Below are 14,438 nucleotides of genomic sequence, written 5' to 3'. Positions count from 1 at the left end.
GGTATGTCATTCTCAAAGCCATAGGGGAGGCACGCATGAAAAACAAGTGTGTGCCATCAAAATTACATACAGGACAAAATATAATAAATCAATTGGTTGTCCTCCATTGTTTACGCAACGCTTTTTCCTGAAGTGACATCTCTAATCAATGTTCATTTTATACACACCTAATTGCTTGCTTCAAAGAGCAAGATGTTCCAGGCAATTGAATTTTCTGAATATATAATACCTAATGTTTGTGAATACCTGTTGAGGCAGGAGTTTCCAAGCAACTGTTATGCATGTTTTCACATATGACAACAAAAGCATTTCTTTCTCTTCATGATACAGTTCAACAAAATAGAGTTAGACTATGTTCCCCCAATTACTGTCATTTCACTAATGTCACTTACACTATGTAAAAAGTTAGTAGTGAATTTTACCTTTCACTCTTAACAACCGTCTTGTGAGAAAGTAAATATGGTCAGTTTTGATTACAGTGCAACTTACTTATCCACAGATTCGATATCCACAGTTTCACTTAACCACGTTTCAAAAAGTATTCCCCCCCCCACACACACACACACATACAAACACTCCAGAAGTGTTTGTGGACCTTTCTAGGCTCTCCAGTGCAATTAAATGGTGCGCTTGTAGTCAAAATATAGGGTTTGTTATTATCTATGGTTTCAGGAACCCACTGGGTGGTATTGATTTTGGATCGTCTCCCCACAAATACGGGGTTGCATTGTACTCATATTGAGTACTTATGTTTTATAGCCACCCTGTTATCATGAGAAAACCCATAGATGAAGCAATATAAACAATGCAGATAAATCTAAGCATAATATTAAATTCTTTGTTTCTCAAACAATTATTTGAATAGTTTCCATAAGGGAACTTCAACTGGATAGATATCATATAGGGGTGTCAACCTTTTACTTCTACTAAGTTCCTTATCAGAATGTTTGTCATATTTGTTACTTAAATAGAAAGAAATCGATGCCCATAGGAAATTTCCTCCCATTGAGGACAACAGAGGCACAATGAGAGTATTCTGATCAAAAGCATGGTCAGTGGTAAGAGTGAAATCTACCTTCTCTGACATGATTTCAGGCTTCTGCCATTCCCCCTTTCAATGGCTGTCTTACCAAAAATCAAGCATGACATGGTAAACTACTGTGAACTTTACTCTTGTAGTTTTCAAATGGATGGCTAGTGCTTTGGTTATAATATTTCATAATAGGAGTTGGTTGCGTTAGTGCTTTCTTGTGTATCAGGAGTGACTTGAAAAACTGCAAGCCGCTTCTCGTGTGAGAGAATTGGCCATCTGAAAGGACGTTGCCCAGGGGACATCCGGATGTGTTTGATGTTTTACCATCCTTGTGGGAAACTTCTCTCATGTCCCCTCATGGGGAGCTGGAGCTGACAGAGGGAGCTCATCCATGCTCTCCCCAGATTCAAACCTCAGACCTTTTGGTCTTCGGTCGTGCCGGCACAAGGGTTTAACCTATTGCGCCGCCGATGGCTCCTTATTGCTGATGCATTGTTATCTTAGTATATAAAATGTTAAGGTGTTGAAGCACTAGTTCCCAATTTGAAAATAACATTTATTATCCTACAAATAAAAGTAAGTGTTTAATGACCAAATAAGGCATCTTGTCATTTTATATGAGCAATCCTTATGCATTATAAAAATATTTCATTTTAAGATGTGAAAAGCTTTTAACCTCTGGCAATCTCCTTTAATATTCTGAGTAAATTGACAAATGAATGACCTAAGAAAATACAATTGAGTAAATCCAGTTTTATGAAATTACAGAAGAATATATTATCAGGTAGCCTGTACAGAATGCTTTCAGGTAATAGTCTACAAAAACATAAAGTAAGATGGAATTTGGAAAGTTATTTCTTGTAATAGATTGCAAAATAATTGCTATTTCTTCAAATTCTATTTATAAAAGAATACCGTTCAAACTATAAGGGAAGTACTTCTTGTGAATGCCCATTCCTTCCTCTACATATGAGAATTGTGCCCAAGGCTGAAAAAAGGCACTTTGTTGCTGATGAAGACTAAAAAAAAAATATATCAGATTGCAATATGGAGCAGAAAATCAAATTAAAGGTTAATGCAATTTTAATGTTCATGCAGCCAGCCTAATTTGTTGCAGTGAAGGGCATAATTAAAAGCTAATTAAGTAAAATGAATTCTTACACTTTTAATGCCATGTTTATTCCACTCTACCATCTGGAAAAGCCATCAGAGAACCACACCTTCCATTTAAAAAAAATAATATTTTGTTAAAATAAAACCTGTTATTGCATTCAAATATAAGTTGGTATCATGTTGGGGCATTTTTCCAGCATAATCTCTGATTACACTGGGATTGTACTTTATATGTTTGTATTTGGAGGTATCAGTACCCTCTTAGGTAAGAAGTTATTTATTGCAGACGTGAATAACAGTGCAATATGCTAGTTTGATGATGATGATAAAAATTGTTAATTTCCTCTCCTCACAGCTCAAGGCAAGGTACAACACAGTCAAAATACATTCACATAGAATACATACTATAAAATACATATATTAAAACACATTACTATAAATGCATATAGATTAAAAGACATCGTACAAATATTAAAATACAATAGAAGTGGAATGTGAATTTAAAATTCATAATTCAAAATTGACTGGGGAGGCCTGCTGGAAGAGATAGGTCTTAATTTGTCTCTTAAGTTATGACAGCTGATCTAGATGTCTAAATTCTTCTGGCAGGTCATTCCACAGTCTTGGGGCAGTTGATTAAAAGGTCCTATGAGTGATGGTTGCAAGTTGGGTTTTTGCTGGTTGGAGTAATTGTGCCCTCAGAAGATCTCAGTGTCTATGGCAGACTGCATGAGAGAAGGCAATCCTATAGGTAACCAGGACCCAAACCATGTGGAGCTTTAAAGATTATTACCAACACTTTGTACTTTGCCTGGAAACTAACTGGTAGCCAGTGGAGTGACTTTGATGTGGGTGTTATATTCCCACTCCTAGATGTTCCCGTAGTCAATTTGGCTACCGTGTTTTGGAATAACAGGAGTTTCCAAAATTGGTACAGAGGTAGCCCAATGTACAGTGCGTTGTAGAAGTTTCAGCCTTGAAGTTAGTAGTGCGTACACTACCATCTTTATGTCTGATGATTTTAGGATGGAGTGCAGGATGTTGCTACTTTTGTATGAAGTCCTAAACAACTCAGAGCTTAAGAATAATAATAATAATAATAATAATAATAATAATAATAATAATAGGTTGTAGGTTTTTCAGGCTATATGGCCATGGTCTAGAGGCATTCTCTCCTGATGTTTTGCCTGCATCTATGGCAAGCATCCTCAGAGGTTGTGAGGTCTATTGGAAACTAGGCAAGTGTTATATATCTGTGGAATAACCCTAACCGTTTGCTTCAGGGTCTTCAATATAGGTATATGATGGACAGAAATATATGGTGTAGGTAATCATCTCTTCAGGAGCCATATTTTCTACAAGTAGTGATGAGGCACATATAGCTTTCTCTAATCCATAACTTCAAACACTTTTGATTTATACTTCTTTTTTTCTTTCCCTTAGCTTTTTGTTGGCGAGATCTACAGAGAGACTTCTTAATTGAAAGAAGTGAAACTGTTAAGAAGGCTTGTCCTCTGCAAAGCATATTAGCTCACATTGGCACATTTTTTAAAAAATGAAACTTTTTTCAGATTATCCCAATCAACAATAATACAAAGAAAGATTGCTCCAATAAGTAGTTATAATAAATATTAAACACGAATTATTGTTTTTCTCTGCCTTCAAATCATTCCAATTGAGTAGGGCTGTGAATGTGTGACTGGTGGTTTCCATTGATAATCAAGGAATCAAACTCTGGTCTCCAGAGTCAGAGTTCAGTCAGTACTCGAACCACTATACCATCACACTGTCTCTCTGAACAGAAATAGCATATCCTATAATCCAAATTTACGTGCATATTACCCCAAAATATAGTTCCCTGTCAATAGGAGGAAGAATGTGTTACAAATCACATAAGCCAAAAAGAGAAATGATCACAGAAAGGATTGTGTTATTGTAACATTGTTGAGGTATCAATTGCATATGTTTTTTTCATTCAAGAATAGTTCACTTAAACTGCTTTTGCGTTGCAGTATAAACCATTTTAATGATTTCTTCCAGACAGGTGTCTTTTCACTGCAGGCTGCCAAAGAAAAAGAGAAGGTTTTTCCTGAAATAATGTCTAACGCCATTCTGGGACGAAAGACTAGATGCATCTTGTTTTTGAAAACCTCCTACCAGAATGAATGGATCATATCAAAATGTGGTTATGTGTTCCAGCCTGCACCAATTCTTTGCCTATAGTTTGGTTAGGTACCCAAAGAATAAACTGAGAAAATATCTCCTTAACTGAAGTACCGTATTTTCCGGCATATAAAACGACTGGGCATATAAGACGACCCCCAACTTTTCCAGTTAAAATATAGAGTTTATATATTTTATAAGGCTACCCCTCATCCAACGCACACCAAATGCATTTTTTTAAAGTATCAGATTTGATTTCGATATGGTAATTTTCCTATTATTGTACCTCCTTCTCTGCCTCTCAGATCTCACATATGCGCACCTGCACTGCTTCACTGCAGTCTTCAGGAGCGAGATCTGAGAGGCAGAGGAGGAGGTACAGTAATAGGATACAAGGGCAGGCCAGACAGGTAAAAGAAGTGTGTTTTTCTGGGCCAAGAACTACTCTATCTCTTTTTTCCATACCCCGAGTGCCCCAGACGCCTGCAGCTTGCTCTGCCCTTCAATTACACCTTCCCGGTGAGGCACCCCTTCACCTCACCATTGGGACCGCATTAAGTCCATGAATCCTGATAAATGGATTTTCTTCTACTGTACTTGTACAGCGTCGCCCTTAATGCTTTCATACAGTTGCTGCATACAGCAGGGACACGGCCACTGCCATTTTTGAGCTTCCCCCACCATATGCAGCAACCACAGATTCTCCAATCTGGATTGGAAGTTTCAGCACCTGCTCCATAAGACTCCCGGCGTATAAAACTACTCCTGTGCATAAGACGACTCCCACGTATAAGATGACCCCTGACTTTTGAGAAGATTTTATTGGGTTAAAAAGTAGTTTTATATGCCAGAAAATACAGTAGTAGTTGTTGCTTCAGACTTCAGAGTGCCTTCCACTTGTATTCAGTCAGATCCAAGATCCTTTCCTCAAGTAAGTTGAATTCTATCCCTGCTATAACTTCTATCACTTAAACCCTATGTATTGTTTTTAAGATACATTATTTATGAGTCACATTTGTACTTTAATAATAATGGATGTAAATCTAGCAAATCCAAAATTTGCTAGATTTACACCCATTTAGATTAAATGAATCCTACTTGGTTTTCTAACGAAGGCCCCATGTTTAGGGGCATGTCTATAGAGAAATTGCTAAGCCTACGCAACCCATTCTTACCCAATGTTGACACTGAGCAAACTTATAATGATCAGACATAAAAGGCATCAGTCAGTAGTGAAAGTGAAGAAATCCAAATTTTTACCACTTGGTCTATGTTTTGAATGTGGTTCTCATCAAAGGAATACCCAAACATTTGCTTAAAATTATAATTGGGAGGCAATGCCAACATCTGGTATAATCTAGTTTTTTTCTTGAACTTCTAATGGAAAAGAAATGTTAGTTTTTATGTATAGTACAAACTGGTTTCCTTAATGGAAAATCCTGACATTTGAAAGTCCTAGCTTTCTTCCAGGTCTTTGGAACAGAATGATGATTGCATACTTGAACAACATAGTGCTGCTTATAAAGTTCAACTGACTTCTCTGTTTTTTTGTTAAGTAGCTTGTTTTAGCTCTACGGGATAAACCCCGAACGAAAAGATAACATGGTAGAACAGTGATGTCGCTGAACTAGGATGACTGGAGGCCTGCCTGTTTTCTCAGCAGTTGATGTTTTCTCTGCAGAGAGAAGTCTGTTTTTTAAACTACATAGTGTGGTCAAAGGCTTTTGTGGCTGGAATCACTGGGTTACTGTGTGTTTCCTGGGCTGTATAGCCATGTTCCAGAAGCATTCTCTCCTGACATATCGCCCAACTCAATGGCAGGCATCCCCAGAGGTTGAGAGTTCTGTTGGAAACTGGGCAAGTGAGGTTTATATATCTGTGAAATATCCAGGGTGGGGGAAAGAACTCTTGTCTGCCTTTGAAATCCGCAAGCATGTAGACAATTTCAATAGAAAGGAGGAAACCGTGAAAATGAACAAAATCTGGCTACCAATATTTAAAAACTCTAAAATCAGGACAGTAAATAAAGAGCAACACTAAAAAAATCGGGAATTCCAGACAGGAGTCAATCAGGGCCAGTTAACACCTCCCAACAAAGGAGCCCCCAAGCAGCAGCCAGCCAGGCTTTGAAGCTGCAAGGCCATTAAATGCTAATCAACATGGCCAATTGCAACATTCACACTTGCCTCCAACAGACAAGAGTGCTTTCTCCCAGCCTGCACATTCCACAGATATATAAACTTCACTTGCCTAGTTTCCAACAAACCTCACAACCTCTCAGGATGCCTGCCATAGAAGTGGGCAAAATGTCAGGAGAGAATGCCTCTGGAACATGGCCATACAGCAAAAAAAAAACTCATAGCAACCCTATGTAATTATCTATTTTCCATTGATTATAATTCACCACCTTCAATCATTTGATAGTCATGATGTTAATAGGAATTCCCGTGTAGCTCATCATTGGACTCTGTACTCCTCATAATAGCAGTTAAACTTTCAGGTATACTGTTTCTTAACAATAGCTTTGAGTTTAGCATGTTTTTCTTCTTCTACATTTGAATCTGCCAGTTATATGATAGTGGGTGACTCTTCCAGGGCTTCAAGTGTCTTCTTCTGTGGTCTGGTGCTTTTGTCTCTGGAAGGGCCAGTCTTCAATTCAGCTAGGAATGCTCTCGTCTCAGCAAAGAGTACTTTGAGTTTGCGCTTTCCTTGTGTAATTTGTCTAATGGGATGCTTCCAGCAATAGAGCATTCTTGTTTTCTTGAAAACTCCATGTACCGTAACTTTAAATACTTTCCTTCCTCTACAGTGCTGATAGAGTTACATATGGAAATCTTAGTAATGTGATGGCCTTGAGGCCGGAAGGACCTCCCTCTTAAAGTTATTTATAAAATACAATGTAATATAATACTATATAGCGGTATATTTGCATAGTCTTCTTCCCTTGAGAAGGCAAGGCCTGGGAAGGAATTGCCAAAAGAACCAAGAGATGAGAAAAGCATTTCAAGCTATTTCCTTCTCCAATTCCTGAATTTCTCACCCAGTTAATGTTCCCCTCTGCGTTTTTGTTCACTGGCAGCTCCAGTGGCGCTCAAGATTTTTAGTATAGCATATTTGAGTTTTGATTGACATCTTTGCTTCTGTCCCCGCTCCATGAAGTCTAGTTTGCTGCCTTAGTGAAATGGAATAATGTCTTAGACATTTCCTTACCGTCTTCATACTTTTCTGTAATGTAATTAAATCCTGAAATCCAGCAGAAAATGCTTAAAGCTCACAATGGGATACATGTCCTATTCAAATGTATTCTCATTAAAAGCTTGCGAGTTACACTGGAATGCCCGTGAGATACACAACAGAACGACTTACTCAACGCTATATCCTAGTTGAATGGGATTAAATATGGCTTCTCCCATTCTAAGCCAAAATTATACTAGTTTCCTGGGAAAGGAAGGCTATGATTACAAACATTCAGGGCACCAAATTTATTTTTGGAATGCATCTTTTCACAAGATAGCGTGGATTTATATATAATACATATATGTATTATACATATTGACATATGGAAATTGTAAATGTATTTATTATATTTACATAAGGATGTCCAATAATTTTTTCTCTGGACAATGCAGAAAATGATAATATTACATTTTAAATCATAATATTTTATGATGGTTCCTTATTTGATGCCTTTTTGGTGGGAGGTTGAGACCTTTTTATTCTACCAAGACTTTGGGAATTCGTTAACAGGAGCAGCAATGTACCTAGGATTGGTGACACCTGGTGTAATAACTCATAGTGCCTCTTCTCATACCACAATATTATAGCTAAAATATTAGAAAATGACATCCGTGACTATTAAAACCCCTCAACAGCAATGAAAACAATAGCATGTGCTTGTAGCGGGTGCAGCCACATGGCTTAAAGTGTCATTGCAATTGATTAATAATTACAGTTCTAACAAGAGTGCGTGCACATTAGAAGATTCAAGAAATAAATAAGTATAGTTTTAGACTTCTTGCTATATTGATACAATACATATAGATCTATTTTCTTATATTATTTTCCAATGAGTCACATTGTCTCATGATGTGTCCAAAGTACAACAGCTTCGGGCTAGTCTTCTTGCTCTCTCATGAGATTTGTGCTAGGCAAACCTAGCTGGAGTCTGCCAATCACAAATCAGAAAATACTGTGAAGGGAGGTTATGGAAGAACTTAGACAAAATCTGAGACAGATTGGGGAAAGAGTGCAAAAGGATAAGGGGAAGGTGCAGGCATGTAGCTGGGGGGGGGGGGTTGAGGGGCTTCAGCCCCCCCCCCCCCAAATTCTCATGGTGGTTCGCGAAAAGGCCTTACTGGTGCATTATTTAAACTGTTATGTTTATTCATATCATTATCTGATCACCATACTCAATATATCCCATATGCATGGGGGTATTGGGGTAATGATACAAAAGGTTTGCTAGGCTAGACCCTCTTTCACTCAGACTCAGCCCCCCCTGAAACTCAGCCCCCCCCGAAACCCCTCCCTGAAAATATTTTTAGCCCCCCCCCCCCCCGAAACGAAATCCTGGCTACAGGCCTGGGAAGGCGGCCTAGGACAGAGAATAGAGAATAGCTATAATAGGTCAATCAGTCAGTGGAGAGAACTGAAAGGGTTTTAGGGAACTGTTCATAAAGGATGCATGATTACCCTATATATAAATCTGGAATGTTTAATCCAAAAATCAACCCATAAATTCTGGGTCAATCAATCCATGAGTCAATGTGAGCATTGTACCTTAACTTATCACAAAAATTTGAATCATCCCCTTCTCTGAATTGAGTAGCAAAGGCAAGAACTTAGTCCATCCTGGAAGAACCTTACAAAAGGCACTGACCCCTTCTACTTTCAGCTTCTGGCCTCTTTAATGCTAGGGTGGGGAATGGGTGGTGGTGGGGAGGGGCTACTAACCCCATTGGTGCTTTCCACTCTCCATGGAGTGACCCTCAGTTTATGCATGGGCCATATCAAAACCCATAAGTTTGACCCAAAAACCTACCCTCAACTTACACATGGACTTATAAATTAATATATACGGTAAATAGTTCAGGGATCAACGTGCGATCTAACTGTGTATTAATAAACTTCTGGTTGTTTATCTTTTTTTACAACTATGTCTGGTTGTTTCTGTGAAGTTTTGATAGTCTGGTTACAAATACCATAGTGAACCCACTGAACAACAGATCCATTGCTTCATATAGGGATCATGTTGAGGCCCAAGTAGCTGGTCCAATGATAGATCTTGAACAAAAAAGGCCAAGCTAAGTAACAAGAGCGCAAGAGTTGGAATCATAGAATCAAAGACTTAAAAGAGACCTCATGGGCCATCCAGTCCAACCCCCTGTCAAGAAGCAGGAATATTGCATTCAAATCACCCCTGACAGATGGCCACCCAGCCTCTGTTTAAAAGCTTCCAAAGAAGGAGCCTCCACCACACTCCGGGGCAGAGAGTTCCACTGCTGAACGGCTCTCACAGTCAGGAAGTTCTTCCTCATGTTCAGATGGAATCTCCTCTCTTGTAGTTTGAAGCCATTGTTTCACGTCCTAGTCTCCAAGGAAGCAGAAAACAAGCTTGTTCCCTCTTCCCTGTGGCTTCCTATCACATATTTATACATGGCTATCATATCTCCTCTCAGCCTTCTCTTCTTCAGGCTAAACTTGCCCAGCTCCTTAAGCCGTTCCTCGTAGTATAGGGCCAGCCTGAAGAAGGGGTTTATTTGACCTAGGCACCATTCCTTTGTCTTTTTTTTTTTTTTTTTTTTTGGTAATCTGTAGTACTCTCCAGCTTTCCTCCAGCATCACACTCCAAACGTACTGATTTTTTTCAGCTTTCTTTACAGTCCAGCTTTCACAGCTATAAATAGAAATTGGAAATACTATTATATGTATGATTCTGATATTGGCATTTAATGATATATCTTTACACCTGAAAGTTATATCTATTTCCCTTCTGGCTGCCCTCCAAAGTCTCAGCCTTCTTCTGATTTCATGACTACAATCTCCATTTTGATGAATGACTGAGCCAATGTAGAGAAATTGCTTCAAAATGTAAGTGCACCATCTCTGACGATATGTAAAATCTAGATAAAAAAAACAATTTGAAAAGCTCCTTTTCTTAAATGAACGCATGCTGGAGGGGACATTGTATGCCATGGAATTTCATTACTTTCTCAGCCTGACCAGATTTTTTAAAAAAAATATATATCATGTTATATGTTTGTTTCAATTTCTGAATATACTTTCTGAATATACTATTGCTTAACCTTACTTACTTAGGCAATCCCTCATTGTCCGAGTATGAAGTGTAGTGTCTTGGTAGTGGATACATAGGTGACTATGGAGACCTATTCTTGATTCATATGTTCTTCCACTGTAAGGGCATTGGTTTCCAGGTGGAAGGTGGTCCCAGTCAGGGCTGACTTGACGCGCCTTCTCTTGGCACGTTTTTTCCTTTCATTCTCCATTTATGCCTCTTCAAATTCCACAGCACTGCTGGTCACAGCTGACCTCCACCTAGAGTACTCAAGGGCCAGGGCTTCCCATACTTTTTAAGGTTAACTTTAAATCTTTTTTCTTGTCCATCAACATTACATTTTCCATTCTTGAGCTGGGAGTATAGTAACTGCTTTGGGAGATGGTGATCGGTTATTCGGACAACGTGGCCAGTCCAGTGGAGTTGATGGCATAGGAGCATGACTTCAAATTGCTTAACATATCTACTGTTATTCTTTAAAAACTGCCAATTTGGCATAAAGATTTCAAACATCTAATGAAACATGTTTCTTCTTGTTACATTTATTCTGAACTGAAATTGACAGAATTTCTTCTGGGAGTTTTAATGGGAAAGCCAGTCTCTGGAAACCATATTAGCAGTAGAGCAGAAACCCAGAAACGTCAGTATTACACATCAAATTCATTGTAACTCTGAAGCTCATAAAGCTCATACAGCTGAATAAAACGAGTAAGTATTCTTATGGGCCTTTGAGAACAGTCTTACATGCATTCCAAATTCTTTTTAAAAATCAATGGTAGAAAAGCTGTAGTTAATTTCAGTGAATTCATACTGTCCATATACCATATATTCAAGGCCAGAGCCTTTCCTACTAGCCTCAGGCTAACTTGAAAAGGATACTTGTGCCAAGATTGTTGTCTCCATTTCCACTCAAATGTTTAGGAATCCAGCAACTCATTCTACTTGTTTCTTAATCACTTCTTCTGCCTCTTCCCATAAGTTTTCTTTAAAAGAAAAAAGAACTATGCAAAAATTATGGGACTTTAGATTTGTAGAATTATGTCTCAAGCAAAATTAGAACTTTTTCATAATACTATGTGTCGTATACAGTGCTCTTGTATCTTCAGGTAGCAAAAGTGCTTGGATTTTGCTTCAGGGCATTTATTCAAGATGACTATTTAATCTGAGGACAGAGCCAGCTTTCAAAGTCTGATAGAACAAATTGTTACACCAGAAGAAGATTCTGCACTTTCTCTTTGTTCACCAGAATGGGGAAAATACAGTTATGAAGAAAGGGCGTGAAGGACCAAGGTCATCTTTACACAAAGAGATTTATAACCCTAGATGGTTTTCTGAGATGCCCAGAGGCCTTTCCTGGTTAGCATTCCATCTAAGCTTGCCATCTCAATCCAGAATGTGATATGAAGGTGAAACCAATGTCATCTCTCTCAAATGCTCCCCGACAAACTCAAAACCATGTCGGTTCCATGGTAATTTGAGAAGATGAGAATAATTAAGGGCAATGGCTAAAACAGATGGGTGGAATATCAAAAAGGTTTTGTTCTCTAATCAAATGCTTATTTCTTTAGCATTATTGCTTCTGCCGAATGGCTGTGGTCTTGGAGACATAGTTTAATGGTGCTTCCAGTCCTTTTAGAGGATGAGTCTTTCTGGAACATCTTTGCTTGATATCTTACTCTGAAGCAGTGGTAGCCATTGTGTTATGATATCCCTTCTTGTTCAATGTTTTTCTAATATGTACAAGTTAAAACTGCTGTGAGAAATCACCCAGAAGTTTGGTTGGCATGTTCTTCATACAGTAGATCCTCATAATTGCTGGGGATGATTAATGTGTAGAAGCACACTAATAATTCTAGTATCAGTGTTTGTTGTACCTATAATGGCAGAATAATATTTTTCTCCTTTTCGGATTTTTGTCTTACAGTTTGTATTGGGGAGTTGTGTTAGTATTTCATGTTTAGGTTAATTTACTAGCTTAATACCCTGTATTAGTCTCAATGTAATTTAGTGTTAGGTCAGTTTTAATTGTAATCCATTAGATATGTATATAACAGTATATGTGATCATGTATTCTGATTTTCTTTCAGTTTTCTGTTTCATTGTTTTTTTTTATCTTTTCTATTTTAAATATTTTGCTATACTGTTTTATATTATGAAGAAAGGGCGTGAAGGACCAAGGGCATCTTTACACAAAGAGATTTATAACCCTCAGACACTGCTTTTTGTCTGAGGAAAACTAAGAAGTCTACTTAAGTTTGTGCATTTCTTGTCTTTATAGTATGTATTCATTCATTCATTCATTCATTCATTCATTCATTCATTCATTCATTCAGTAGGAACAAACCACAACCCCTGCCATGCAGGAATACACAATCGGAGCACTCCTGATATTCTCATTCATACAATTTATAACTTGCTTTTCTCTCAGCATGGGATCCAAAGTATGTTGCTGACTTTTGGGGGCCCCATGAATTTCTCAGAGCTTTCTTAGGCAAGGAATATCAAAGGTGTTTTTGCACATTCCTTCCTCTGAAATACAACTTACAGCAGCTAGTATTCATTGGTGATCTCCCACTTAAGTCCTAATTTTACTTTAGTTCCAAGATCAAATGAGATCAGGTACCTTTAGATCAGGAATGGGTGAACTTCAGCCTTCCGGATGTTTTGGATTTCAACTCCCACAATTCCTAACAGCCTACAGTTGAAGTCCAAGACACACGGAGGGCTGAAGTTTGCCTATGCCTGCTTTAGATCCTGGAAAAAATTTTTAAATAGGAGTTTAATCAAAATTCTGTTTTCTCAGAGTTAAAAAAATTAAATAACAATTTCTATTTAAAATGTACATGAACATACTTGACCAAATTGAGATTTTAAAAAAAACAACACTCTTTACACATCTTTTCTGCCAAAATAGGAAAATATTTGCTTGCTGATGAGAAGAGTCCAGAGAGAGGGTTAGCTGGACCTCCCTGGATTCAACCACTGAGAATTATTGTCTTTTGCTCTAATTTCCCCCCTCCTTTAAATTAAACCAGTCTCGCCTTTGTCTTCCATATTTCTTATCCTGTCTTCTCCAGATCCTTCCAGTTATTTTTAAAATTGAATTCATGCACATGTAAAGAAAATCCACACCATGTCAAGAAGACAATGACAAAGCTTCTATTTTCTTGTTATAAAAACATGCTTATATGTGTATTTTAAGTATCAAGCCTTTTTCCTTCGACAGCCTCTGCTCCCAAATTAGCTGACCTCAGAGCAAACCATATGATGTAACTTCAATTTGCTGGGATGGTGGGTGTAATGAGTGCTTATGACTTTTGTTGCATTTAGTTTTGATTAAGTACCGCAATGTAGTGCCAGATGATTGAAAATGAATTATCCAATTTCTGGCTGCAATCTGCTTCAAGTAACACTCAGGTTTTCAGTGTTGAAACTGGCAGTTTAGTTGCCAAAAGATGCTGCAGTTTATGGTTTAATTAAAAGTCTCTAAATTATGCTCCCTTCTCATTTATATTGGTACAAAACATCTGAGTTCGCTCCACTGACATCAGCGGAGTTTCTCAGTGAAGAAAATGGCTGCAATGCACAGTGCACTTAAAGCAGAATGGGAGGATTTATGGTGGCAGCCTGAAGTTATTTACCCTTCCCATAGCTAAGAATGCCATGGCCCCTTTTACCCAGGCAAGCTAGCTCAGGCACGGGCAAACTCTTTTGCCTTGGGACCGCATTGTGGACCTGACCGAGAGTGCACTATGAACCCACACATTGATGAATCTGGACCAAACTTGGCATGCATACCCGATATGCCCAAATTGGAATAATGATGAGGCTTGA

The sequence above is a fragment of the Anolis sagrei genome, chromosome 4, assembly GCF_037176765.1.
Source record: "Anolis sagrei isolate rAnoSag1 chromosome 4, rAnoSag1.mat, whole genome shotgun sequence".
Classification (NCBI taxonomy): domain Eukaryota; kingdom Metazoa; phylum Chordata; class Lepidosauria; order Squamata; family Dactyloidae; genus Anolis; species Anolis sagrei.
Note: the sequence above shows the minus strand (reverse complement) of the source record.